Source organism: Spermophilus citellus, assembly GCF_964194105.1.
Source record: "Spermophilus citellus genome assembly, chromosome: 11".
Lineage (NCBI taxonomy): Eukaryota > Metazoa > Chordata > Mammalia > Rodentia > Sciuridae > Spermophilus > Spermophilus citellus.
In genome coordinates this window covers 126,963,690-126,990,108 of record NC_138192.1, presented here as the reverse complement: position 1 = coordinate 126,990,108, position 26,419 = coordinate 126,963,690, and the positions used below count along the sequence as shown (strand labels likewise).

The window sequence follows — 26,419 nt, the reverse complement described above, 5'->3', positions numbered from 1 at the left end:
GCTAATTGTAAAATGGGAGTAGAGCCAGCGCGAAGAACTTGTGGAAATAGAACAGGGGATGCTCATTTTCTCAGGCAGAAATGGTCTTGGAATGGAGAGGAATGGGCCAGGGTACCTGGGAAGTTGAGAAAAGTCGTGGGTGGGTGGGGTTGGGAAGTCTTGTGGTCAAGGCGAGGAGTTTAGACTTTGTTTTATATATAGTGAGGAGTCAGGCAAGTGACATATGACTCCATTTCAAGAAGCTATTTTAATAGTATCCCTGATAAGGTTAAGCTAATAACTCAGGTGCCCAGAGCAGCTGCCAGTGGGTCAGTTTTAAAAGAGGAGAGTGAGTCCACAGAACTGGCCTTAGGTCCTTTGTTTAATGCTTTCAGTGAATTGATGACATAAAGGTATTAGGAAAAAGTGCTTTCCTTTGGAAAGTGGTACGAGATCAGATTTGCTGTAGATTCTTTAGAAGACTGACCCATGTCATTTTGAATCCTGTTCCTATTAGGAAAATGGAGCCTCAAAGTAAGAACTCAGCAGGGACAAATACAAGGAAGGGAGGTTAATTGGATGAAGCCTGCCAAGTGTGTTTTAAAAATTAAAAAAAAAAATAGTTAACAGAATAAAAAGACCTAAAATCGAATCCACATATGAAATTATGAATATGTGTTCACATGAAGACAGATTTGCTAGGAGCATAAAATCAGTGCTTTAGAGTTTAGGATTCAAGAGCTATTTTTTTTTTCTGTGTACTGCCTTAGGTTGTGCTCATTTATATTATGTCTAAAAGGACATTGAAACAAGAGAAGGAATTCAGGATAGCATGCCAAAGAGGGCAGGGGTTGCGCTGGAGTCAGTCTGTGTGGCCACAAGGCAAGGGAACTGGGCACTGATTACAGCTGGACACAGGGAAGGACTTCAGCATTCAAGGTGAAAAACACATTTCACCAGGCTGTAAAAAATTTATGAACTCTCCATCCCTAGAAATCATCAAGAGGAGGTGCCTGCAGGCATGGATAATCATAATGCCAGAGTTGGGGATCCAGGCCAGTGCCTCTCAAGGTCCTATCCAGCATGATCATTCTATCCGAAGGAAGAAAATCTGCAAAATGTGCAATTCTCCAAATTGGATACAATCAACTTTAGACCTTCAAATTTTAACTGTAAAAATGGACGGGAGTTGCATGTAGCCTTTCATTTTTAAGGACACAATCACATTTGTGTTGATCTTTTGTTAGGAAAAAAAAAAGAAAGATAGATCTTCAAACCAATCCATTTTTATTTAAAATCCTTAGACCTCCCCTGATTTTTCCCAGTCATCTTTAAGAACAAAGTCCAGTGTTTCCTCTCTGATTATTGCAAGTAAGTAACTTAGCTCACAAGATGCCAGCTGCAAAGGGACTCTCTCTCAGGCTCAGGCGTCCCAGGAATAATGAGCACAATGTAGCCCCGGCCCAGCTGCAGGCCAGCCTTTGGGACCCTCCATCTTTAGACAGAACTTGTTCTTTTTTCCTAAAAGCTCTCAAGTTGTGCTTGTATAACTTTGGGTTTGGGGAGGGAAAGAGGCAGGAAGAAGCAAAGGAAAGTGGAGTTGAATGTGGGTTAGGGTTCGCACCACTGAGACCCTCACTCATCTCGGATTTCCCATTTCCCTCTGATCTGTATTCTCGGTGGGTTCTGGCAGGATCGCCTTGCCAGGCTATTCATGTTTCGGGCAGCTGGGTCTTTGTGTGTTCTTCTCTATTGCTGCCACATTTTTTTTTTTTTCCTGAAGTGGAGTTATTTAACCACACTACCACTGCATCCCATTAGGACTCTTGCTGGAATGGTTTTGAGAATCAAAAGCTGGGTCAGATTTCACACTAGCCATGATGGCTTGTCCCTCTTCTCTCCTGCCTAGCATGGTGGAATCCTAGGTGGCTTCGCCTCATTAGCAAACACTTACTAATTAGTACTTGTTGTTGACCTACTGTGTGTGGAAGGAAGAGTAGAGAAGGAAACCAGAGTAGTTTTTGTGGATGATCAATGCACAGCCAAATAGAAGGAATGAGGTAAGTGCCCAGATAAACAAATCACAAGTGTTTTGGAAACTTGTGTGTGTATCGGAATCCCCTGGAAGGCAAATTCCTGGTCCTCCTTCCCACAGCCCTTGATTCAAGCACTCAGCTTCATGGTGGAGAGCAGGAGTCTGCAGTTTAAAATATACATGTAATTTACATGAAAGTGGGCTGTGCTTGGCTCTTGAGGACTTGAACCACAGACTGGTATGTGATGGGAGTAACAGAAATGACTTATACTGGGAGGTGGGGGATGGGGTGGAAAATGGTATCTAAGAACCGAAAATGGTATCTGAGGGCACTTGCGTGGTGGCGATGCATTTGCCACAGCAGGTCAGGAGACTGCGGGGGGCTCTGCAGGTATTGACACAGATGTGTGCTTCGTGTCACTTTTTTTCTCCAGGAAGCATTGTTCTGGTTTACATTGACTCATCTCTGGGTCTGCTCCCCATAGTTGTCAAAGCCTTTGAGAAATAAAGATGAATAAATAATAAATAAAATAGTAATGATGATGATAAGTGGTCCCACTCATAATGCAGAAACAGTGGTAGCAAACAGCTGTTTGTTAATACAGGAAGCACTTTTAATGCATTTAAGCACTTTTCATGGTACGGATTATTTCATCCTCATGACAACCCAGTGGTTTAAGAGCCACGTGCAGCCGCAATTCACACATCATTTTCTTGAGGCTCAGAGCAGTCTAGTACCTGTTTCAGGGCATTCAGGGAGGAATTGGCAGAGTTCAGTTGGACCCTCAGCAGTCTGACCCCACAGCTCATGCTCACCCCCACTGGATCCCACTGCCTTTCCAGGACCATCCAGGGGCATCATTTGACCAACTGCATCAGGAAATTTTGAGCAAGCCATTTATGTTCTGCAGACTGCAGTTTCTGTATCCCTTAATAGGCTGGAATCAGTATATCCACCTATATTTTTAAATAAATTATTATTATTTTAATGATACAAATTTAAGAGTTATAGTGTTATAATTTGATATATGTACACATTGCATGATGATTAAATCAAGGTAGTAAATGTTTTCATCTCCTTAAACGTTTAAAAATTTTATTAACATGTAGTAATTGTACATGCTCATGGACTAGAGTGTGATGTTTTAATACTTGTCTATAATGTGTACTGATCAAATTGAATTAATTAATGTTTCTGTCTCCTTTTCATCAGTCTGTTTTTAGAGCCTTTGAGCATCTCTTTAATATTTATTTATAAAATGTTTAACAGGTTATTATGAACTATGGTCACCCCACTGTCTGTAGAACAATAGAGCTTATTATCACTATCTAAGTATGTTTGGGTAACTGTTATTCAGGCACCTACCATTCATCCCCTCTTGCCCACAACCTTCCCAGCTCTTGCAATCACCATTATATAGCCTGGTTGATTTTTTTTAAACATTCACATATGATAGAGAACATTGTCTTTCTGTGTCATTTGGCTTATTTCACTCAACATAATATCTTCCAATTCCATCCATTTTGCTGTAGGGATAGGATGCCATTGTTTCTGTGACTAAATAATATTCCACTATGTATATATGCAAGATTTTCTTTATCCATCCACCGATGGGTATCTAGATTGCTTCCATGTCTTAGCTATTGTGAAAAGTGCAACAGTAAATATGGTGTGTAGATACCTGTTTGATATGCTGAGATCACTTCTTTTGGATACATACCCAGAGGTGGGAAAGCTGGATCATATATTAGATCTGTTTTTACTTTCTTGAGGAACCTCTCCACCTCTCCATAGTCACTGTACTAATTTATATTTCGACCAACAGTGTATGAGAGTTCCCTTTTCTCTCCATCCCCACCAGTGTCTGTTATTTTATGTCTTTTTGGTAATATTCATTCTAACTGGGGTGAGATGACATTTTTTTATGGTTTTTGAATTACATTTCCTTGACAGCTAATGAAGTTGAACATTTTTTTTTAAATAAACATATTGATCATTTGAATTTCTTTTGGGGGGAAGCGTCTATTCATATCATCGATCTCTCTTTAAATTGGATTATTTGGGGTTTTTAATTATTGAGTTTATAAAGTTCCTGATACATTCTGGAATTAATCCTTTGTCAGATGAGTAGTTTGCAATTTTTTTCTATTCTATAGGTTATATCTTTGCTCTGTAGACTGTTTCCCTTGCTGTGCAGAATAAGATCCCCAAAACATAGGAAACAAAAGCAAAAATAGACAGATGGGATTATCTCATTCAAGGGTCCAAGACTCAAGGATTTACCATGTTCAATTGGAGTAGAATTTTATCTTTAATTACAAAAAAAGAGAAAACTTGAGGACAATGGGCTAAATTTGTCATATAATTTTATTTGAGAACTCAGGCTTTCAAATATAGTTTTCTAGACAAAGGATAGTGTGTGATGAAAATTCACATAGCTGATTATAAAATACATATATTACTAGCCCTCAGGGAAGTGTGCATATACATACATGCATGATGCACACACAGATGACAAACAGCAGGTCCAGTGAGTTCCTGGGTGGCCATGTGGGTGCTATGCAAAACCCATTGTACAGAGGCTGCCTCCAGTTACCTGGTGCATGTGTTTTAAAGTAAAGTATCAGCAGTGTTCTAACGAATTGGCATAGACTTGGGGGTTTAGCATATCCGATAGCATGTCTTTTATTTAAAGCCCTTTATCAAGTTTGTGATTGGTGAGTATTTCCAAGTGTAAGGATTTCCATACATTGAAAAGGGGCCGTGACCTGAGAGGAGTACTGGGGGAAGACGTGCAGGACAAGGCATGGGAAGAAAGAGGTGGATCACCTACCTGTTACTGATGTAGGTCTCTTTTAGGCCATGAGTCTGTCTGCTTTGACTTGAGGTTTGCTGCTTGTCCTTCCCCTACACCCTCTCAGTGTCACCCTGTGGGGCCAGGGTCCCGAGGTGGATCTTCAGGGACGGTCTCCAGGAGCTGTGCCTCTCTTGAGCACCACAGCAGCTTTGAGCAGGGTGGTGAGCATGGGATATTTTCTTTCCACTGCCCTCCCACCTCACTGCTCATGGAAAAGTTGTCCTTGTCTTCAGTCTGCAGCTTGGTAAGTATCCAGCAACTCCTGTCCCTTCGTGCCAGCAGGGGTCCCCAGCTCCTCACCTAGGCCTGCTCCAGCACCAGAAGCCTGGCATTGCCCATCTCACCTCCTAAGGAGAGCACTGGGCCTGCCGTGGCATGAAGCCCACCTGAGGATGTCACTGCCCTTTTCTGTCTTGTGAGGGTAGAAACTACAACAAGCTAGTTTCCAAGACAGTGTTAAAGATCCGGAAGCCATAACGATTTGTATATTACTTTTTGAGATTCTTTGCATTCTAGAGTGGCAGTGACAGTCCCTTAGCTCTCAGGAAGGATGTGGGTGATTTATAGTTTCATAGGACAGAGAAGAGACATTTCAGAGCTGAAGGCTTTGCAGGTAATCCCCCAATCCTACCACACAGTGCTTGTGTAAAATGGCCAGTCATAGAAGTGAATGTCAGCGATCCAACTTACCTTATGGTAAAGGAGGAAAAGTTTATGTGGGGGCTCACGGTTTCAGAGGTCTCAGTCCATAGGCAGTCAGCTCCATTCCTCAGGGCTCAAGGTGAGGCTGAACATCATTGCAGAAGAGTGTGGTGGAGGGAGGCAGCTCCCATGATGATCTGGAAGCAGAGAGAGATCTCCCTTCACTAGATACAAATATATACCCCAAAGGCATACCCCAAGTGACCCACCTCCTCCAGCCTCACCCTACCTGCCTTCAGTTACTACCCCATTAATCCCATCAGGGGATTGATTTGCTGATTGGGTTAAGGCCCTCATAACTCAATCACTTGTCCTCTATACCTTCTTGCATTACCTCACACATGAGCTTTTGAGGTACCTCTTGCTTCCAAACCATAACAGTCATTCTCTCCTTCTTTCCTAATTTTCCTTCTTCACTTCTTTCTCTACTCACAAGAATATATTGCATACTCTATGAAAGGTCTAGGCATTAATGGGCAAACAAGATTAGAAATAGTTTTGGATGCTTTGAGTTGAAATAACAGAAATCCTATTGTGCATTGGCTTAAGTCACTGAAATATACTTTCTCTCCAATCTGTAAATTCTAGCAGTGGGGGATGACTTTAGATTAACTCCAGGGGTTCATCTGGGGGTTGTACCCTGTGGAATTAAACTTCTCTTCGTTCTCATGTACAACTTTGTTCTTAGACTATTTGCTCTCTTGTTAACAAAAATTGGCACCACTGTTGCCGACCACAAATCTGCCCAACCCTGCAGCCTGTGGGAGCTCTTCTCCCAGCATTCCAAGCTGTTGTCTTGAGACGTACTGTGATTGGATGGGATGTGTCACCTGTTCACCTCGAAAGCAGTGCTTGTGTTTGGAGAATGGAATAGGCGGGTTGCCTTGGCTTAGCTGAAGTGTTCTACTTCTGGAGCTGGGAGGGCAGCCAGGTTCCCTGGGAAAAGGAATCAGGTATGTATTGGAAAGAGGCAAATGCGTGCTACAGAGGCAGCAAAATAGTGTCCCTGCAAAAAAGACTGGATTCCTGACTTTGAGCAAGAGCAGTAAACACTGAAGTGAAGAATGGTAGCAGAAGGAAGTGTGGAGCCTTGGGGGGGGGGGCGCAAAGCGAGGGGGCCTCTTCCTCCCGTTAGCGTCTGACAGTCTGAGGATTGCTGAGGGAGGGTTTTATTTTGCATATAGGAGTTGCCTGAGTTTGATGAGCTTCAGCCCTCTTCCTGGGCCTTCCTGCAAGCTGTTTTGAGTGGCCTTCAGCTGCTAAGGAGTTGACCTTCTGCACTCAGGGGTTTTTGCCTACAGGTGGCAGAGAGGTTCTCATTCATTGGGGGAAATTCAGAACCCCACTTTTTGAGTTTTTCACTCAGGTTCAGAAACAGAGAAAAGAGGCAGGGTTTCAGGAAAGACAGTGAGTTTGGGACTGCAAAATGTGAGACGGCTCTGGAACCACCAGGGAATAATACCCACAGGTGCCTTGCCATTATCTCACACAGGAGCGTTTGCGTTTACAGATGTCTGGGCAGGTTAGGAGAAGAGGAAGGGCTGAAAGGCATGCCTGCACACAAGCCCACAGACAAGCAGGCATCTACCTCTGACATGGAAGGACGGGGTAGAGGGAAGACAGCTAGAAAAGGCACATTTGAAACCAGAGGAAGCTGCATCCCATCAGGCACCTCAGCTTCCTCTGTCGTGTCCCCTCTTTGTGTCCTCCTACTGTGCTCATTCTCCTGCTTGTCCCTCCTAGTCTCAGAGGAGTCCAAGGGAGAGAACGGGTGTGACTTTAGGGAGAGCCGAGGCCCCAGTGTAGAGTTTTAGGATGAAACTTTGTGTATCTGTTCCAGACACTGACTACATACGCTACTGCCATGGCACCTAGCAGAGAAGGGTACTTTTATCTGTGGTTTTAGTATAAACTTCCCGGTCCCGATTTTTAACTTTGAATTCTATATTTTGGTCTTTGCATGGAGAGACCTGATAGCTTCATCAAAACTCATCTTCCATGAGCTCACGATCATTAGGTGTTAAGTAAAATCTCTTCTTATTGGGAATTATCTTCATCTCAGCTGATCAACACGCTCAGAGTGAGGATCAGCATTCTGTCTCATCTCTCTAGTTTGCCACATGGCATTGACGCTCAGTTAATGTTTCTTGAGTTGCATGATAGATTTCTTTATAATAGGCCAGTAGAGCTATTGCCTCATTGCAGGATTCCCTGGGGATCCTTGAAACAGTCAAACATATTTCCAGGTGACCCCCACACTGCGAGGGGAGCATCTGTAAATGGTTGTTTAACTCTAGGGAGTCACTTTGGGTAATAAAGCTTAACCACTGTGCTAGGGTCAAACACTAGGAATTCTTCAATCTCCAAATTCCTGATGTCACTGAATCCTTTCCTTTCCACCTTTGGAAACTCGTGGGACATCAGCAAAGATTTATTAGTGAAAAGTGGGGAAATAATCTAAATATCTAAAAAGGATATTACAAAAATTTTGCTTAAGAATAGTGAGGAAAACATAGTCATTAAAAAGTCTGGTTTGGAAACTTTGGATATGAAAAGTGTTCATGATGTAGTAAGTGAACTAAAGCTGATTTTAAAAGATTATTAGAGGATCCTTTTTTTTGTAAAATAATATAAAAATGAAATAAATATATGCAGGTATTTGTAGTAGAAGATCAGAGAAACTAAAATACGAATACATATTTGATTTTCTTAATTCTTGCTAATTTTCATTTTCTTAATTTTCTACATTGAATAAATATTACTTTAAAATGACTTTTAAAGAGTAATTATTAAAGAAAAAGATTCTTTGAGTGTGAAAAATTTGGAACATTATGTGTAAGAAGCTCCATTCTGAGGAACATTTCAGAAAACAACTCCAAGTCAATGGCTTACGCATTTGTTTCTTCCTGTGCCCAAATCAGAATTTCCACTGTTTCAGAGAAAAGTGACCTTTTTCCATCTCATTTGTGACTGGTCTGGTGTCAGGCTTACTGGTATGCTGAGCATCATGATTGCATACTTACTGAAATGCATTTCAAAGAGTGGGGCACTGGTTTTCTGAGGTCTGCTTTGTGGCAAAATTAATGGCTCAAAACAACACATACTTATTCTCTCAAAGATCTGGGAAACAGAAGTCCAAAACCAGTGGGTAGAAATCACAGTATCAGGAGGGCCATGCTCTCTCAGTGCTCTGGGGAAGAATCCATTCTTTGACTCTTTCAGCTTAGGGTGGCTGCAGGTGTCCTTGGCTTGTGGCCACATCACTCCAGTCTTTGCCTCTGTGGTCACATTGCTTTCCTTCGGTGCCCTCTGCCTTTCCTCTTATAAGAACACTTGTGATTGGATTCAGTGCACTCTGAATAATCTAGGATAGTACCCCATCTTAAGATCCTGAGTTTAGAATTACATTTTTAGGTTCCAGGGACTGGAAACTATTATTTTTGGGTGGTCATTATTCAGTCTACTGCAGGTGGGTTCCCTGTAATTGGAGAATTCTAGAAATGCAAGAAGTTTTACAGTCATAGAGGATTGGTTCCAAGAACCCTCAATGATGCCAAAATCTGAGGTGCTCATATCCCTCATATAAAATGGCAAAATATGTGGATGTAACCTATGCACATTCTCCTGTGTACTTCAATCCTCTCTAGATTCCTTATAATACCTAATATAATGCAAGTTACATGTAAGTAATTGTTATACTGCATTGTTTAGAGAATAATTTGCCAACAACAAAAAAGTCTGTTCGTGCTCAGAACAGATAAGATTTAAAAGAAAGTATTTTCAACCTATTGTTGGTCATATTCATAGATGTGGAACTTATGGAAATTGAGGGTCCACATTTTAATGTGTATTGTACACAAAACAAAAATAAATATATAATGTTATTACACACGTATGTATGAAATGATTATAGTCAATCAGTTTTTTAGGTGAATTTATCATTTTTTTAAGCCTAAGAATATTCTTGTACTAGAATTGAGAACACTATTAAAAAAATTTAAAAATGAGGAAGATGGGTCTGAGAAGGAGCAGTTTGATCCTATTCTGAGCTAGATTTCCTTTTTTATTCGTTTCTTTATCAAATTTTCTGAATTTTACCTTAAAATTCACTTGGAATACAGTTTTCTTACACAAAGTCACCAGCACTTATAATTTTATTCCAGTGAGTGTTCTAAGCAGGGTTTGTGAAAGTTCACACTCCCACCACAGGGGATGTGAGCAAATGCTTTTTCCCTCCACTCCTGGTAAAGTTTTAAGCATAATTTAGAAAATAATATGGAAAACATTATGCACATAGTGTGTGTGTTTGTTATGCAGTTCTTTCCCCCTCAGGATTCTTGTTTGGACAGTTGTACTTGAAACAATTTGTTGGTTCAGTTCTGAAAATTCAGTTTAATTATTATCTAAATTTAGGGTTCATTTATTTAGAAAATATGTTAATTATTCTGCATGTTTTCCTGGATTAATTTTGTGAATAAAATATAGTTCCTGTGCGGTAGACTTCATTTGTTAGGCAACTCTCAGAAGCCCCACACGGAAAACAAATTAAGATGGTATGAACTCATTAATAATGTGCTTTACGATTTCCAGCACAGATTGTGCAACTTCTTAGAGACTCTTAGGAGGTTATAATAACCACAGAACTAAGGTACAGTTTATTCAAACACAATGCCAAAATAGAAGAACTTAACTTTTAAGAGACGTTCTTGGATGTGTATATCTTCTTTTTGTCTTTCTTTTTTCCCAGCATTTACACTGAGGAAATCAAAGGTCAGAGCCCCCATTTTCCTGCCACTTGAGGCTAGAGTAATTCACTATTAAATGGAAAATGAGCATTAAATGAGGAATTAGATGCTATGGACTGTGGATTCAGCCTCAGGTCAACTTGGACTTGTTTTTGCAAGTGTTTTTTTTTTTTTTTCCTCTTAATTTTCAAATGGTGTCAAAGTCATACGTTCAAAGACTTAAAAACATCAAATAATAATGGAAACCTAAACATAAAGTACTTTTAACTGTTTTCTTCATCCCTCCACACCCTTCAGTCTGCTTTAACAGTTTCTTCTTAGGTTTGCCTTCACATTTCCATTGCTGGCTTAGCCTTGCACTATTGTAGATAATGACTTTGGGCCTCCCGTATGGTAGATGGAGATTTGGGTCTAACAACCTTACCTACTTACTTTTCTGCATCTGCCTTGTTTAGTTATTTCTGGTTTCTTTTTGGGAGGCGGCTGCTGGGGGTTGAACTCCTTAGGGGCACTTGACAAGTGAGCCACACACCCTGGCCCTATTTTGCTTTTATGTAGAGACAGGGTCTCATTGAGTTGCTTAGTACCTCACTTTTGCTGAGGCTGGCTTTGAACTGGAGATCTTCCTGCCTCAGCCTCCTGAGCTGCTGGGATTACAGGAGTGTGCCACCTTGCCTGGCTCCTATAGTTACTTCTTAAAAGTTAAGTTCAGCCATCATCTGTGTGATACCTAGAGACCCCATAAATGCACCAAGATTTTATTTTCTTTCTTGATTGATCAAAAATAATTCACATTATTTTTGGAATCGGTAGAGCTTTACATATCCTCCTTGTTCATTTTCCCCAGTTGCTGGCAGCTCTGCCATATTCTTGTCAATACCCAGCTACTGAGTCACAGAGGCACTGGATTCCCGTTCACCTCCGTCTGGGAACCTTTTCTCCAGAGTCCTCTGTCTCCCTCCTGTAGACTGCCTCCAGGAGCCAGCCACTCAGGAGGAGTGGGGGGACCTCTCTCTGCTGTGCTGTCCTGTGGTGGATACTCCTGTTTTCCACTCCCCTCTTGGTTTATCCTTTGTTGTGCTGGAGTGCCAGGAAGTAAACGTTGCTTGCTTTGTATGTCTGAACGTTTCTTTTCTCCATCCTCACCTTTTGGAAAGCTTGGCTGGATGTGGAAAGATAGACCCTGTCATAGATTGGATCCATGATGTTCCTCAGAGGCCCAGGTGCTGTCTGATGTGGTGCAGTTTGGAAGTGGTAGAGACTTCAAGAGGCGGGGCCTCATGGGAGGCTGTTAGGTCACTGGGGCCATGTCATTGAAGGGGGCTATGTGACACTGACTTCTTCCGCTCTTCTGCTCCCTGGTCATGAGGTGAGCAGTTTTTCTTGGCCACATGCTTCTGCCATGGTATGATGCCTACCACAGGCCCCAAAGTGATGGAAACAACTGATTGTGGAAGGAACCTGCCAATCTTTAATCAGAGATAAACCTTTTTTTCTTGAAAGTTGATTTCTTGGGTATTTGTTATAGTAATGGAGAGCAGACTAATATAGGTTAGAAATATGTTCTGATTAAAATTGTGAGGGTACTATCCCACCAAATTCTGTTATCCCTTGTGACTTTTGAGGAATTTGATCCCATTTGATTCAGATACTAATATTCCTTTGTATGCAGCTGTTCACCCCTCACCACACACACACACACTTTGAAACTTTTAGGATCTTTGTGCTCTGAGATTTCATAGGTAGGTGCCTTGCTGTGAATTTTCCCCCATTCATCCAGTTGGATGGTTGTAGTACTTTTCAATTTGGAGAGTCTTGTCTCTTGATAGTTTAAGCAACTTAAATAAAATTCTGAGTTCCTTTCCTAATTTGGAATCCTTTGAGAAATAAAGACACATCGTAAAAATAGGTCAAAAGTCAGATTTATTACACTTTCTTTGGAAGATATGGCTCCTAAGTATAGATTCAGGGATTTCTAAACTTCCACCTCTTTGTTCCTGTGTTCTCCCTCCTTCATTTTATCCTTTCTGTTTAGAACATAAAAATTTTAATTATGATCAATTTAGTAGGACTTGGGGAGAAGAGGAGATAAACATTTAAAGTCCACTTTCTATCTTTATTCAAAAGCCCTCTCTGAATTGTGTAAACTTTCCTCTCTCAATCACTAATTTTAGTCTTGAAATTTCCTTTTTAAAATATCTGTATCTCACATGGAAACACTGATACTTAAGTTACTTTCAAACTTAAAAAAAAAAAGATATTTATGAAGAACTTTGAACTTTTTTGCCAGAGCAGTGCTATATAAATAAAATATTGCTGTGATTGAAATCCAGACCCCCTATGGTTTGAATGTAAAAGTCAATGAACTATAGACAGAGTGGGGGGGGGCATACAATATATAGATGTCAAAGTGGCAATAAATCACCCAACATCATAGAAAGGTCATCAAATGCTTTTTCAATACAAACAGCTCTTTCTTATTAAATCCCTGTTGGCTTCAGCTCCTAAGTCCCCAGTAAGTAGAGCATGAGAGCCACTGTCACGACAGGTGCGGTGGTGTTTCTCCCTTGGTGTGCTAGCTGTTCACTTCTTTGTTTTTACTGAAAATATTGTACATTCGCTTTTTGGCAAGAGGAATTATGCCTGGGTTTCTGTGCACACCGAGTTCTCTGAAGGAGACATTAGTCACATAGACGTTGGTGAGTCACCAGACATTTTCATAAGCCAAATCCAGGCATTATAAAGTCATTTACTCAGGAAGTAACGGGCATAAATGAAATTGATCACCCTGGGAGCCACGGAAAGTTACCCTCTGAGCTAAAGACCCTACTGAAATGAGTTTTCCTGGCTCACATTGATTGATAAATGTATTCTTATGACACTTATGAACAGCACCGGAACCTTCTATGCCACCTCCTACTGTGTCTGTGATATCTGTCAGGGAAGGAGAGGTGTGGTCTGTTATCCAGTCCCCCTTCCCAGTACACGCTGCTGAACAGCTGTGCCTGTTCTCACCGGAGAGCTCACCCGCTCACTTTGGTGTCTCTTCTTCTCTGTCTTCTCCATTCTCATTCCAGAGTTTTCCTGGAGTCATTTCACTTCCTGATTCTTCCTTGTAGCCCCCTCCCCAAGGGTCCTGGTTACAGGAAATCCAGGGAAGGGAGTCTCACTGTCCTCGGCATCATTTTAAACAAAACAAACTGGTTCATTGATTTTTTTAAAAAAAACCTGTTTTACGGCAGAAACCTGGTATATTCAACGTTATTATATCAACCAACTCTTAATTCTGTTTCTCCTTCTTAACAAGGGTTACCTCCCAGATTGGAAGAACAGAGAGGAAGATAAGTTATCCTCTTGCATGTCTACTAGAGTCATATTGAGACAAAGTCAAAGGAAGGAAATGAAAAGACCCAGTAAAACAATGAAAAAATAATTAGTTTTTTTTATGGTCCCTACTAGGGACTCTTTACATTTTTCTTTTTAAATTCCATGTTCTTTCTAACAAAGGAAACAGGACTGATAATTATAAATATACAATTTAAATTATAGGCTAAATCCCTGTACTGGTCACTAATTATTATGTATATATTTTTTAAGAGAGAGAGAGAGAGAGAGAGAGAGAGAGAGAGAGAGAGATAACTTTTTAATATTTATTTTCTAGTTATTGGCAGATACAATATCTTTGTTTGTATGTGGTGCTGAGGATCAAATCCGGGCCACATGCATGCCAGGCGAGCGCGCTACCGCTTGAGCCACATCCCCAGCCCTATTATGTATATTTTAAAACAAACATAAGATGGAAATTTTAGAAGAATGAGCTAACTCAGAGATAATCAATACTCTATGCTCATTGGTTGTGATAGCTTCGTATTATAGTTATTGCAGGCAAAGCTTTTCCTGAATGCTGGTGGATGTAAAACCAAATTTCAAATGGCTGTGGTAGTTTCAATATTGTCCTGCTGACTTTTCTTGTCCAATTGGATCATCTGTTTCTACCCTAGAATGAGAGAGAAAAGATCGCATGCCAAGAGAACTGGACCTATGGGCTCCACCATTTTTTTATTTGCTTCCGTGTGCATTCTTTTCATTATCTTAAATCTGTCACTTATCTGCATAAAACTCAGCCAGACTCTGTTAAAACCAGATGATGTAATCCACAAATCTACTACGTGGGAAAAGTGATCCATAGTGCTCTTGGTGACCATGGGACTGAGCTGCCTCTCAGCTCCCTTTCCACCCTAGACCTCCCACCCTTCCTTAGGATGCTTCTAGTTCTGTACGTGACACTGACCATGAGACAGATGCACCAGCTGGAGTTCTGGGTTATAGAGATGGAAGCTAACTCTTGGCTTTGCAGAGAGTGTGCTAGGCCCAGCTTTGGATACCTGCTACTGTTTGAGGAGGAGACAGTCATGAGCTCATGTTAGATATTCTGAGCAAAAGCAAAATCCTCTTGTGATGGGTGAGAAAGCCTAGACCTATCAACCCAAATGATGTTTTTAACAACCGGGCACAAAAGTAGAATTAGCATTGAGCTTTCTTCATTTTTGGACCAGTGCTCAGTATACTGTTCCTTCTTTATGTATCAGGGAGAAATACAGAGGGAAACAGTGGGCTGGGGGTAGCTCAGTGACAGAGCTTGCCTAGTATGAGGTCCTGGGCTTCATCCTCTGCACTACCGACAAAACAAAGCAAAACCCCACAATGACTTGTATGGATGTGAAAGATAATATGAACAGTGGCATGAGACCTTTGACCGTGATCTTAGATTTAACAACTTAGAACTGGCTATTACATCCAGAATGGGACATTAGCTGGGGCAGATCCGTATTGGAAGATCAAAGTTTCTTTCTTAGAAGTAGAGACTTTCTCAGGATAGTAGATATTTAGACTAAAGGGGGAAATATTTTTATCCAATTAGTTGTAGCATATGCTTTCAGAAGAGAAAGATGCTAAGATCAACACCATCCAAAATATGGAAAATTGTAGATTCTGTGGGAGTAGCAAAATGTATTTTTATTGTATTTGTGGGATAAATAGATTTGTCTAGCTCGTTGATCAGCCGTGGTTCTTCTCCAGCTTCAGTATTGGGCCCATTCAGGATCACGCCATCATTGTGAGGAAAGTGGTATTGGGGACACCTTTTTCTTTTTCTTCCAGCTGTGGCTAAAGGTAAGCTTGGACTTGACATTGAAGTGGATAAAGTGCACTTGTCTTCCAAGGGCATGTTTGGTGGAGGAATGCCTCCTCCTGAGCTTGCCTTCCCGTTGGTTGTTCCTTGTGCTCTTTATTTCCCCCTTTCATTCAGTGCCTTTTCTCTCTCACCTCTTTTCCCATTCCCTCCTCTTCCTCTATCCCTTTTCTTCCTGCTTTCTATTTTCTTACCTATTCCTGTCCTCTGGGTCTCATCTGGCCCACAAAAGCACTGGAGGTCCTCTGATTTGCTTATATCACTTGTCCATCCCCAAACAAGTTATTTGGGTCTGGGGGTGGAATACATTGGCCTTCAAGGTTTCTCCTGTGGTGGAGCCTGATGCAGGGTCAGCTTGCTCAGAACTACCTGGACTCCCAAGGGGAGACTGGATATATCAGGAATGTGGGAAGGATGTGTGTGGGGTGGGCACTGGGGAACATGAAATGCTCTGTGCCACAAAGAGCATCCTTGCTTTGCTGCGGAGTGGGGTCTATGCATATTGCACACGGTCAGATGCTGATGTGGAACATTAGACCCTGTTGTCCTTTTCTTCCCTAGTCTGGCTTCAGTGATGACCCAGGGATCATTTGGGTCTTCTAGTGAGTGCCAAGATGATATGCAGGGAATTCTGCAAGAGGCTCTTGGGACGCCTATTGGAGAGCAGGGATTTCAATCAGATGTTGGTGATGATAGAGAAGAACAAGCACATAAGTTAAAGTTTGTACCATTCTGATCAGCACTGAGGCTTTTAAGAACACAGTCAGTACAAACAGCACACTGGCCTTTCTGCCTGGTGACGTGAACATCGGGTGATTGTTTCCTTCCTCCTTCCAAGGGACCAGGGTAGCACAGGGTCCAGGCTGGTTTCTGATTCGTTGGTGGAGGCCGTGGGTCATTGGTGTCAGCTTGTCTGCCAAGACTTTGGAACCTGTTGCCCTTCTCCAGGCACGAGGTTCCTAAGTGTGAGGGAGAGTCCGTGCCCTGTGGTTGTCATCTGGCCCCCTTTAGTCGTCTGCACAAGGGGAAGGTTTCATGTGCTTTGTGCAGAGAAGAGTTGATGGGTTTCCTTGTGCTCTGGCCAAGTGTCTCCCTTGCTTTATTCAAGTTCCTCAAACAGAACAATGTGAGGAGTTCATCCAGCACAGCTTTCAATAGCCTTGATGTGTGTATATTTGCAAATTAGCCAAGCAATGTGCTTCACTTACTGAATGCATTTCTCTCAGTTCTGGTTTGTGGAGCTTAAATTACCTGCATGATCAAGGCAGCTGGATGTGATGTTAAGTCCCCTATCCCACGTGCCCCCACGTAGGAGAGCAGGCCTGTCTTTACTGTTACTTGGCTTATTTTTGTGAGTCTTTCGGCACCTGGAGATTGATTTATTTTACAGTGTATTGAGTGGTTTGGGCCTTTGTTCATTTATCTGCCTCGATTCAGGAAATGTTATATTTAAACCATTAAATATTTAATTGGAAACCTCAGACTAGGCTTAGTGTCCTTGATTTGAAATCTAGTCAGTTTTAAAAGCTAGTTCTCTGGTAAGAGATAAATGTCATCTTTACTGTGAGAAATTAACTTGCTGTTTTATGGTAATAAGATGATGAAGGGATAAATGAGGTTGCTTTATTTTCCACACTTAGGATCTCGAATTCTTTTCATTAAAAAGTACGTGTCACAATTAAGCTGCTCACCCATATAAATATGCACAGCATATTTGATAGAAATCATTCTCTCCTCTCTGCTCTTTTGTTCCCTGGATCCTCTCAAATGTATTCAACAGAGCAGCTATTTATGAGGAATCAGAAAGGCGTTGCTGTACACTCCTTATTTTACTTGAAACTGATGACATATGCAGAGGTTTGTGATTAAAGAAAAAGGTTCATAAACTTAATTTATTAAAGATTTTAAACGTATAACTTTTTTTTTCCTCAAAGTTTCTCATCTTTCCTTTGCATTCTTCCCCATTATGAGCAAAATAAAGCTGAGTAGTAAAAAAAATACCCATTTGCCTTAAGGGGGTTGTATTTCTCTGCTGCAGAAACTTTACTGAATGGCTCATTTCTTCAAGGGAAACATGTCTACCATGAAGATGGGTAATAAATGCTCGTGTAGGGTGTGGGAACCTGCTACTGATTGTTCTCCATCTCTGATGTCCTCCATCTCTGCTGAATGTACTCTTAGGTTAAAGGGGGGCTGAGAAGTTTGAGGGAATGTTTGTCTGATTTTCTCAGGGGGTCAAATAGCACTAATAGTTTCCTTTGTCAGTTTATATCCCTGAGGTTCAGTATAACCATCCACTAGGTTTAAATCAAGAGAGAAAGTGCCAATCCTTAATTGATTTTTTTTAATGGTGGGTAAACACTCCATTATCCTTAATTCACATAAAGAGGCAGAAGAAGCTATTTTCATATGTAGGTAATTTGCTTGGGGGAATTAATATATGGCTAAGTCCAAGAGGGAAGAGTATTATACTCCTGAGATAATTGTCTTTATCTAGCAACTGGTATGATATCAGAATACCCTGATGTACTGGTACCTATTGTTGCTTATAAAATCACACCCAAATCAGTGGCTTAATGCCACTCACGTACATTGTCTCACAGTTGCTGAGGTTCAGCAATCTCTGTGTGGCTTAGCTGGCTGCCTCTGTCTCAGGTACCTCTCCTGAGGTTGCCAGGAAGCTGTTGGTCTCAACTGAAAGCTCAGCTGAAAGAGGGTTCTTTTCCAAGCTCACTCAGGTGGTTGTTGGCAGGTTTTGGTTCCTTACAGGTTGTTGGACTGATGGTTTCAGTTCCTTGCTGGCAGCTGGCCAGAGATTTTCTCAGTTCCTTGCCATAAGAATCTCTCCTGAGGGTGGCACACAATGTGGCAGCTGGCTTCTATCCTAACAAGCTAGTGGGAGAGCAAAAGAGGGACAACAAGACAAGAAGTGGCCTTTCTGTAACCTAAGCTTGGAAGGAACGTGATAAAAGCAAGTCAAAGAAGGTTCAGACCATATTCAATGAGAAAATGAAGACACAAATTCAGCACAATGAGATTACTCACAGGCATCTTAGAAACTATTACATTTTCTGGCTCCTCTTTCACACATCAACCCATTAATTAGCTAACAGGAATACAAGTTGAGCATGTTGTTAAGAATCTGAATTCTTCATTTCATGTAGTACCCTTCTCTGTCCTTAAATCACAGCCTCATCACAGCTGCAGGTCTGATCTACTACAGTGAGGATCCTTCTTACTCAGGGAGATGCTTTTATGCTGTGCGTCACTTCCTCCTTACACGCACCTTGAGCCCAATTCAGGGCTGATTTGGATGCCTGAAGAGACTGGGGATTGATCTCTCTATAGCCCTTGGGTGTGTTGTAACTATAAGCCAAGTATTTAAAATAGCATTTTTAATAGTGCTTTCTATCAGATGCCACCTGTGGGAAATACTACTCATAAGATAGTCTAGTTGGGTATAAATTGGCAGAGTACATAGCTTCTACTCCAAAGCCAAGATGTATCATAGGTTTTCTCAAAATGAAGCTTCCATCATCCCCATTAGGGTTGGAAAGGGAGGCACCAGTCTAGTTTCTGGTTGACTGATCCCATCGAGGATCACATTAATTGAAAAGAAGTAGATATTTGTACTTAGAATCAACTAGTCACTGCTAGAGGCATTGGCTAGCTAGATGACTTCTAGTGTGAAAAAAAAAAAAAAGATGAAAAATAGGTCAATGACTGAGTACTGGCCCTTTGTAAGCCAGTGAAAGTTCTGTACCCAGTTTATGAGCCCATCCCATAGGCTTGCCATCACCCATGAGCATCAAGAGAAAAGGTGATTTCTGAAGCTACACCAGCAACAAAACCTCTCCATTTTATTTTTCACAATGTTCCCCTCCCAGCCCCAATGACCTCACTGGCTAATTTGGTTGATCATCTCATTTGGCAGAAATGGGAGATGAAGGCTTTACTGGGCTCATGTAGGCAGTTGTGGATGAAGGATTTAGAATTTTTATCCTGTTTCTTTTTTGGCAGAGAAATAGTGCCTCATCTGAGATGGAAGTTTCACTCAGGCAGACGATGACAGGGCTGCTCTCCCCTCTTTCTGGGCTGTCTGTCTGGTGAACTCACAAGGCCAATACATCTGCAAAACCGTCATCAGGGATTTTACCCACCTACTTAATCCAGAATTGATCTGGGCTTTTGAAACCAGAAGCAACTTTGAATTCCATCCTCGAGTAACCGCACCTTATAGGTCTCTCTTACATCTCTAGCGAGAGTCACCTGGCAAGGTTGTTCATGGACCGTTTATTCACGGTTATGACTTTTCTCAATTTTTAACTTTTTTGGAATCTGCTTGATGCTTTTTAAAGAGTTTCTTTTGTTGTTTCATTTATGATTTTTAAACATATGACATTTTCCATTTTAACCCAACATGTACCATTCAGTGACATTTTGGGCATTCATCATATTCTATAAGAATCACCACTAACTAGTTCCCGATCATATTCACCACCCTAGAAGGAGACCTCATGCCACTGAAAAGTCACTCTCATTCCCCGTCCGCTAATCCTGGCAACCGCTCATCTACCTCTGTCTCTATGGATCTGCCTGTCCTGGATATTTTATACAAATAGAACCGTGCAACATGTGGCCTTTTGTGTCTGGCTTCTCTCACTGAGCATAATGTTTTCAAGGTTTCTCATCTTGTTTGACGTAACCATTTTGCCCATGTGTTGCTACGCATAGGAAGGACTGAATGAGAAGAAGTCATTGAAAATGTTCCTTCTCTGAATGGTGGGCAGGAGCAGGGCCATCTCTGTGGGAGGATCAACTACAGGAACCAAGGAAGGCCCAGGAGAAGGGCAAGTGGAAAGGTGCGGTCAAGTTCATCCCTAAATCAGCTTCTGCCGCTCCCCTCCCAGTTTCCGTCCTCTCCCCCTGTTCTCTCGCCCTTACTCCTCCACCCCTTCTGTTTTTGCCTTGTCTCTCTTCTGTCCTTCTGTTTTGTCCCCAACCTCTGTACTTTTTTTCCTTATTTGTTTCTTCATTCTTTCTTTTCCTTCCTTTGTGTAGAGATGGAACTAAAATAGCTTCATAGTCAAAATTTTTGTTCTTAGGGATTTATCGTAAGAATATAATAAAAAGGCTATAATGAAAATAATGTACACTAACCATTGAGATTAGATTAAAAAGTCTCAACATAAGATATTTTTAAAAAATGAATAACATCTCTTGGAAAAAATACTACTTAATCATTAAATCATGCTTTAAAAGGGCTGCTGCTTCTTTTTTAATCAACTACTGCTGCCATGTGACTCTAAGATTTTTAATAAATCAAATAGTATCACATGTGTTCTGTGTGCCTCTTTATGCAGAAAGACATTAAGGTATATACATGACATTATAACAGTTATTATCATAGTTTGGAACACTTACCTGTGGCCTTTGCCTTTGTGCCTCCTTCCTTCCTTCCTTCCTTCCTTCCTTCCTTCCTTCCTTCCTTCCTTCCTTCCTTCCTCCCTTCCCTTCCCTTCCTTTCCTTTTCTTTCCTTTTCTTTCTCTCCCAGGGATTGAACCCAGGGGCCTTAACTACTGAGCCACATCCCCAGCCCTTTTTAATATTGTATTTAGAGACAGGGTCTTGCTGGGTCGCTTAGGGCCCCATTAAGTTGCTGAGGCTGGCTTTGAACTTGTGATCCTCCTGCCTCAGCCTCCTAAGCCACTGGGATTACAGGCACATGCCACTGCACTGGGCCATGCTTTATTTTTTTTTTAATTTCAAACTATCCCACCATGCCATGCACTAACCTTTGGGAATCAGATAATAATATGTCATTAATATAATTAACAGTTACTGAAAGTATGCTAGTAGAATAACTCAGTCCTCAGCAACAAAGCCAGTGATCTGTCTTTAGTATAAAGAAAAAATACTTGTTTACTGCTGACTCTCAAATTTGATGATTTTGCCCACTTTCCTCGAGGGGACATCTGGCAACAAACATCTAGAGGCATTTTGGATTGTCACACTGAGCAGGTGTTACTAGCATCTAATGGCTAGAGGCCAGGAATGCTGGTAACATTCCAAAATCGCAAGATCCCCCTTTTATGCCCCCTCCATGTAAAAAAGGCAACCAGCCCAAATGTCAATAATGCCAAGGTTGAGAAACCCACTCATTGGCTACTTTAAAGATTTTAAATTAGCTCATTGACTAATATCAATGGAGGTCAAATCAACGGGGCTGTCTGTAAGGGGTAAATGGACAATTAATTTCAAGTGTCCTGTGATGCTATGCTGACCTAATTAGTTAAGGAGTTGAGAAAAACCAAATTCTTTTGTCTTCTTACGCCTGCTCCTGAACATTGTTCTTTACCTGGGCTGTGTGTCTCAAAGAAGCGAAGCCAGGTAATATATTTGAGGTTAGCCTGCTGATACTAATTCAGGTGACAGAATTCTGTGGAAGAAATTAATGAAGGTAATGGCCACACAGAGCGTACTCAAGTTCAAGGAGTCCTGACGGGGGAACAGTGCCACCTACTGAATGTGTTTGTGTTTTCTAAGGGTTCTAATTTATGCAGGTTTATGTCCAAAGTGTTGCCTGCAATTATTGATCCTGCCCATCAGTAGTTACCTTCAGTAGTTACTACCAGAACTTTAAACAATATTTAGCTCTTACTGGATCAAGGTGTAATTAGAAACAGCTGTGAACAATCGTATACCAATTCAGCTCCTGAAGTAGCAGGCTAAAAGGTACTTGAAGATCTTGGATTAATCAATACAGATTGTGTCTGGCAGTTACAACAATTCATCTTTGGATGAAATGCCACAGGCCAGACGCATTTTACCAAGATTACCAGAAGATTAAAAATGCATCAAATGAATCATTTCCAAATGTTCTAAATTAAGAAAATTAAAGAACATAATATTGGCTGCAACAACATAGTCAATATTTTATCCTCTTTTGAGATTTCAGCTTTGATCTTTATTCTCTGTATATTTTTAAAAACACATTTTAAAATTCTCTCCTCTTTTGTCCAAGTATTTTAAATTTTTTCTTTAGGGCAGTGCATACATTATGATATATCTGTGTAATAATGACTTCATTTTTAGGTAATTTGAGAAATCATTTTGAATTCCATATTTAATTGGATGGGTCAGATAATTTGTTACCATGGTGAATTTCTTTGTTGGGAATTAAAGAGTTTGTCTCGTAAAATTATATGCCTTTGTGTAATATGTTAATTCTGCTCCTAATCAAACATTTAATTACATAATGAATCTGGATTAATTTGTAACCTGAATCTAAAAGCTAATTTATACAAATTCATTATATATTCGAGAGAAACCAAGAATTGCTAACATTTGAAACTTTGTTTCAAATTATTAGCAACATGTGCCCATAGTAATCCAATGAGGATTTACCAGATTTCTAGGCAGGGAAAGCATATAGTGGGAGTGACAGCAAAGTCTAGATATCTGTGTTTATTAATTTCTGTGTGGTCCAAATGCCACCTTTGTAATGTTGGTTGTTCACCTGATCTCTCTGGAAGAGCCTTGTCCTGGTGTCACACTTGGAAAGGAGAGGGTTGTAGTCCTGGGGAGAGTATTACAGCCATGACCCGAGGAAGGCAGAAGCCGCCTCCTTTGTCTTCATCCTCTGAGATGGGGTGTCCTTCCTTTCCTTCAGCCAGTTTTAAACCCTGCCTCCCAGAAGTGAGCAGTCTAGGCACCTTTAAAAGGAGACGGTGCCATAGAGTGCCATTAAATAAATGAAATCGGCACACCATCTGGGGCCCAGGGGGGGCAAAGAAGCTAATATCAAGGAATTAGATCCAAGACCTACAAAGATAGTGTGTTCCTGGCTGTCTTCTAAGAGGGCTTCACCCTGCTGCAGAGAGGGTGTGCTCCCTGGTGAAGGATGCTCTCTCTCTTCTCTAGGTCACAGCAAGCCTTCTCTCTGCTCTCATGGCAGAGCTGTTTGAGAATAACTGATTTTTCAGACAAAGTATTAAGCAAATTTTTCAACCCAGACTGAGTTTTATTTGCCCTTTACAGAAAACTCTGAACCCTTCTCAGAGCTGAATGCTGCTTGATTGACGTTGGTCATTTACTCGAAACTATGTGGATTCCTGAGACTGTGACTTTTAATTACTAAATAGAATTAATTTGTGAAATTTATGTCTGGTAGTGAATATGTTATGGTGACTTTTGGGAGAATGAACATTTTGCCTGAACTATTAAGTAAATTACTTCTAAAGTCTTGCTAAAATGGTTGTGTGTGTGTGTGTGTGTGAGAGAGAGAGAGAGAGAGAGAGAGAGAGAGAGAGAATAGGGAGACACATGATTTGCTCCCCATAAAACTGTCTGATTTTTTTAAAAGTCTATTTATGCTTAGGTGTTATGGGCTTAATTGTGATCTTTCAAAATCAAAATGTTGAAGTCCAAACTTCCAGTGCTTTGGAACATGACCTTATTTGTAAATAGGTCACTGCAGATGTAACTAGTTAAATTAAGGTGAAGTCATGTTGGAGTGGGAGGACTCCTGGTCAAATAGAATGGACAGCTTTATGAAGAGGGGACATCCGGGCACAGGGAGGATGCCATGTATGGTAGTTATGCTTCCACAAGCTAAAGAGCTGCCAGAGGTAGGCATGGAACAGGTCCTTCCCGGGAGTGGCCTGCTGACAACCTTCTCTTGGAGTTCTTGCCCCCAGAACTGTGAGACCATAAACTTCATTATAACAGCTGCAGGAAAGGCATACATCAGAAGTGACGGCCACTCCCATTTTCAGTTGGGTGTCGCTGATACTTGTCTCCTCATGTCAAAAGCTGAGCTAGGTGCCAAGGACACAACATGAATTAAGTCCTCCAGGAACGCAGTCCAATGGGAGAGGTGGACAGACCCAGACTGGGAAGCTTGAGATCCATCTAAATTCAGTGTCACCAGCTTAACTAAACCCGTGAAGTGGCCTGAGGAGCCTACTAGTTACCTAATTACCTTGCTCATTGTATTCCACAGTGACTGACCATATCACCTCTGTCCTTGTTACTGCCTAACAAATGACTTTCTACAACCTCCCACATGATAGTTCTTAAAGATGACTTTTTAAAGACTTTGATATTTTTGCCTTAAAAAAAAAAAAAAAAAGAAAGAATGGAGTTTTCCAAAAGGGTGGTTTCCTTTCCTGGCCATCAACCCCCTGTAGGTATCACTCTGCTTCTACAGAGACATACACGCTCTGAAGGTGGCAATTCTGCCCACCATGGGAATTTTGCTCACCGTGGGGATGTATGTGAGGGCACAGGCAGGTGGTCAGAATTCCAGGTGGGCAGAGGGCTGTGTATCTGTCAGGTCCACTCCTGATCACGCCCTTTGTGACAGAGCCACTCAGGGCTGAGATTCGCCAGTTCAGTTACAACACTGCAGTTCAAGCAGATCATGTTTAACAGCTTTTAACACCAGTCGGTAAAAGTGGACAGACCTTTATTTTGGTGATGAAACTGGAGGGAAGCGGTGTCGCCAGTGGGCACTTAGGAGCAAAGTGAAGTGTCCTTGAGAAAGATTTCTCCTTTGTGTGACCGCTTCAGTTTCCGGGCGGACCCCGTGGAGCTTCTTGGCTCTAATTTGTGTGAGTGATGTTGCTGGTAGGTTGCTATGGTTACCTGAGCCCGCTGGGCAGCAGGACAGATTTTCATTGTAATGAATGTGAACACCACTACCCAGCCCTGGGTGCCGCTGCTCACAGGAGCCACCTCCCTCATTAGCTCACCCCGTCACCCACTGCGCAGGGCAAAATGAGCAAGAGAAACCTCCACCTGGTTCCCTCTGCTCTTCTGTGGGAGGAGACCATGACTAATGTGTGGAGAAAGGGACCAGTGAGATTATTGCTGGAAATGTGTTTCTTAATAGTACTTTTGCATAAATGACCATGTCATGATAGTGATGAATACATTCTAAGTAGAAGGGACTCGATTAAATTTAGTGACCCAGAATCCAAACTCAATTGAGAACTGCCAGGCCATGAACCAAAACTTAAAGTAAATATTATGAGAGTGACTTTAGATTTTGAAGTGTAGAAGTACCTGTGATTGCCAAAATGGAATATTCAATAAATGAATATCCTCTGGAGGAAGGTGGAAAACCAGCAAAACATGGCTGACTTTGCAATCAGGGAGATTTGATTTCAAGTCTCAGATCTGCATGCACCAAGATGTGCATCTCTGGACAACTCTCTGATCTTCTCTAAGCTGCAATTTATTCATCTTTCAAAATTGTGATATAAATACCTATTTTACAAAATATTTTTAAGAATTAGAGGTAATCAAAATATAAGTTCCTTGAGAAATAATAGACAAGACACGGTGGTTATTATTACTTATTTTTTTTTTTTAGCTTTAAAAATAGGTTGAAATGAAAAAAGTCTGAAAGTTCTTAGTGCCTTGTTCATGTAATATTCATTAAAGCTTGGGTGTTCCAAGTATTGTCATCCTGGAATAAGTCTGCTGTATTCAAATAAAAAGATCCTTTGGCTTTGAACAGTATTTTCCCCCTTATCAAAGGGTCTCCTTTTAGCAATGAAAGTAATAAATAAGTCCTTTTGCACATTTCAACTTGGAACTTTGTACAGACACCCCACATCAGACAGCCTTTTCCTAATTACTGAAATGCAACAGCACTTTCAAGAGAGAAAAGGTAGTGCCACTTTTTGGACCAAGATTTAGAAATATTTTTTCTGCATTTTCCTAAATTATGCTTGGAAGACATGCCCTGGGATTAGGCAGCTGATGTCAAGTTGTCTTTGCCACCCCCAGTGCTTCCAGTGTTTGAAGTTTGGGGGAGTTTGGTGTAGAACATCCAGTTCATTCACCTTTTGCTGGAGGCTTGCTCAGTAATTCACCCCCTAAAACATCCTGTACTGTTGA

General features: G+C 41.2%; 1 protein-coding gene across 3 annotated transcripts in view; it reads left to right on the top strand.

The window, feature by feature from the left end:
- Window positions 1-26,419, top strand: part of PID1 (phosphotyrosine interaction domain containing 1) — a 219,616-nt gene that overhangs the window by 102,271 nt on the left and 90,926 nt on the right. The window lies entirely within an intron of this gene.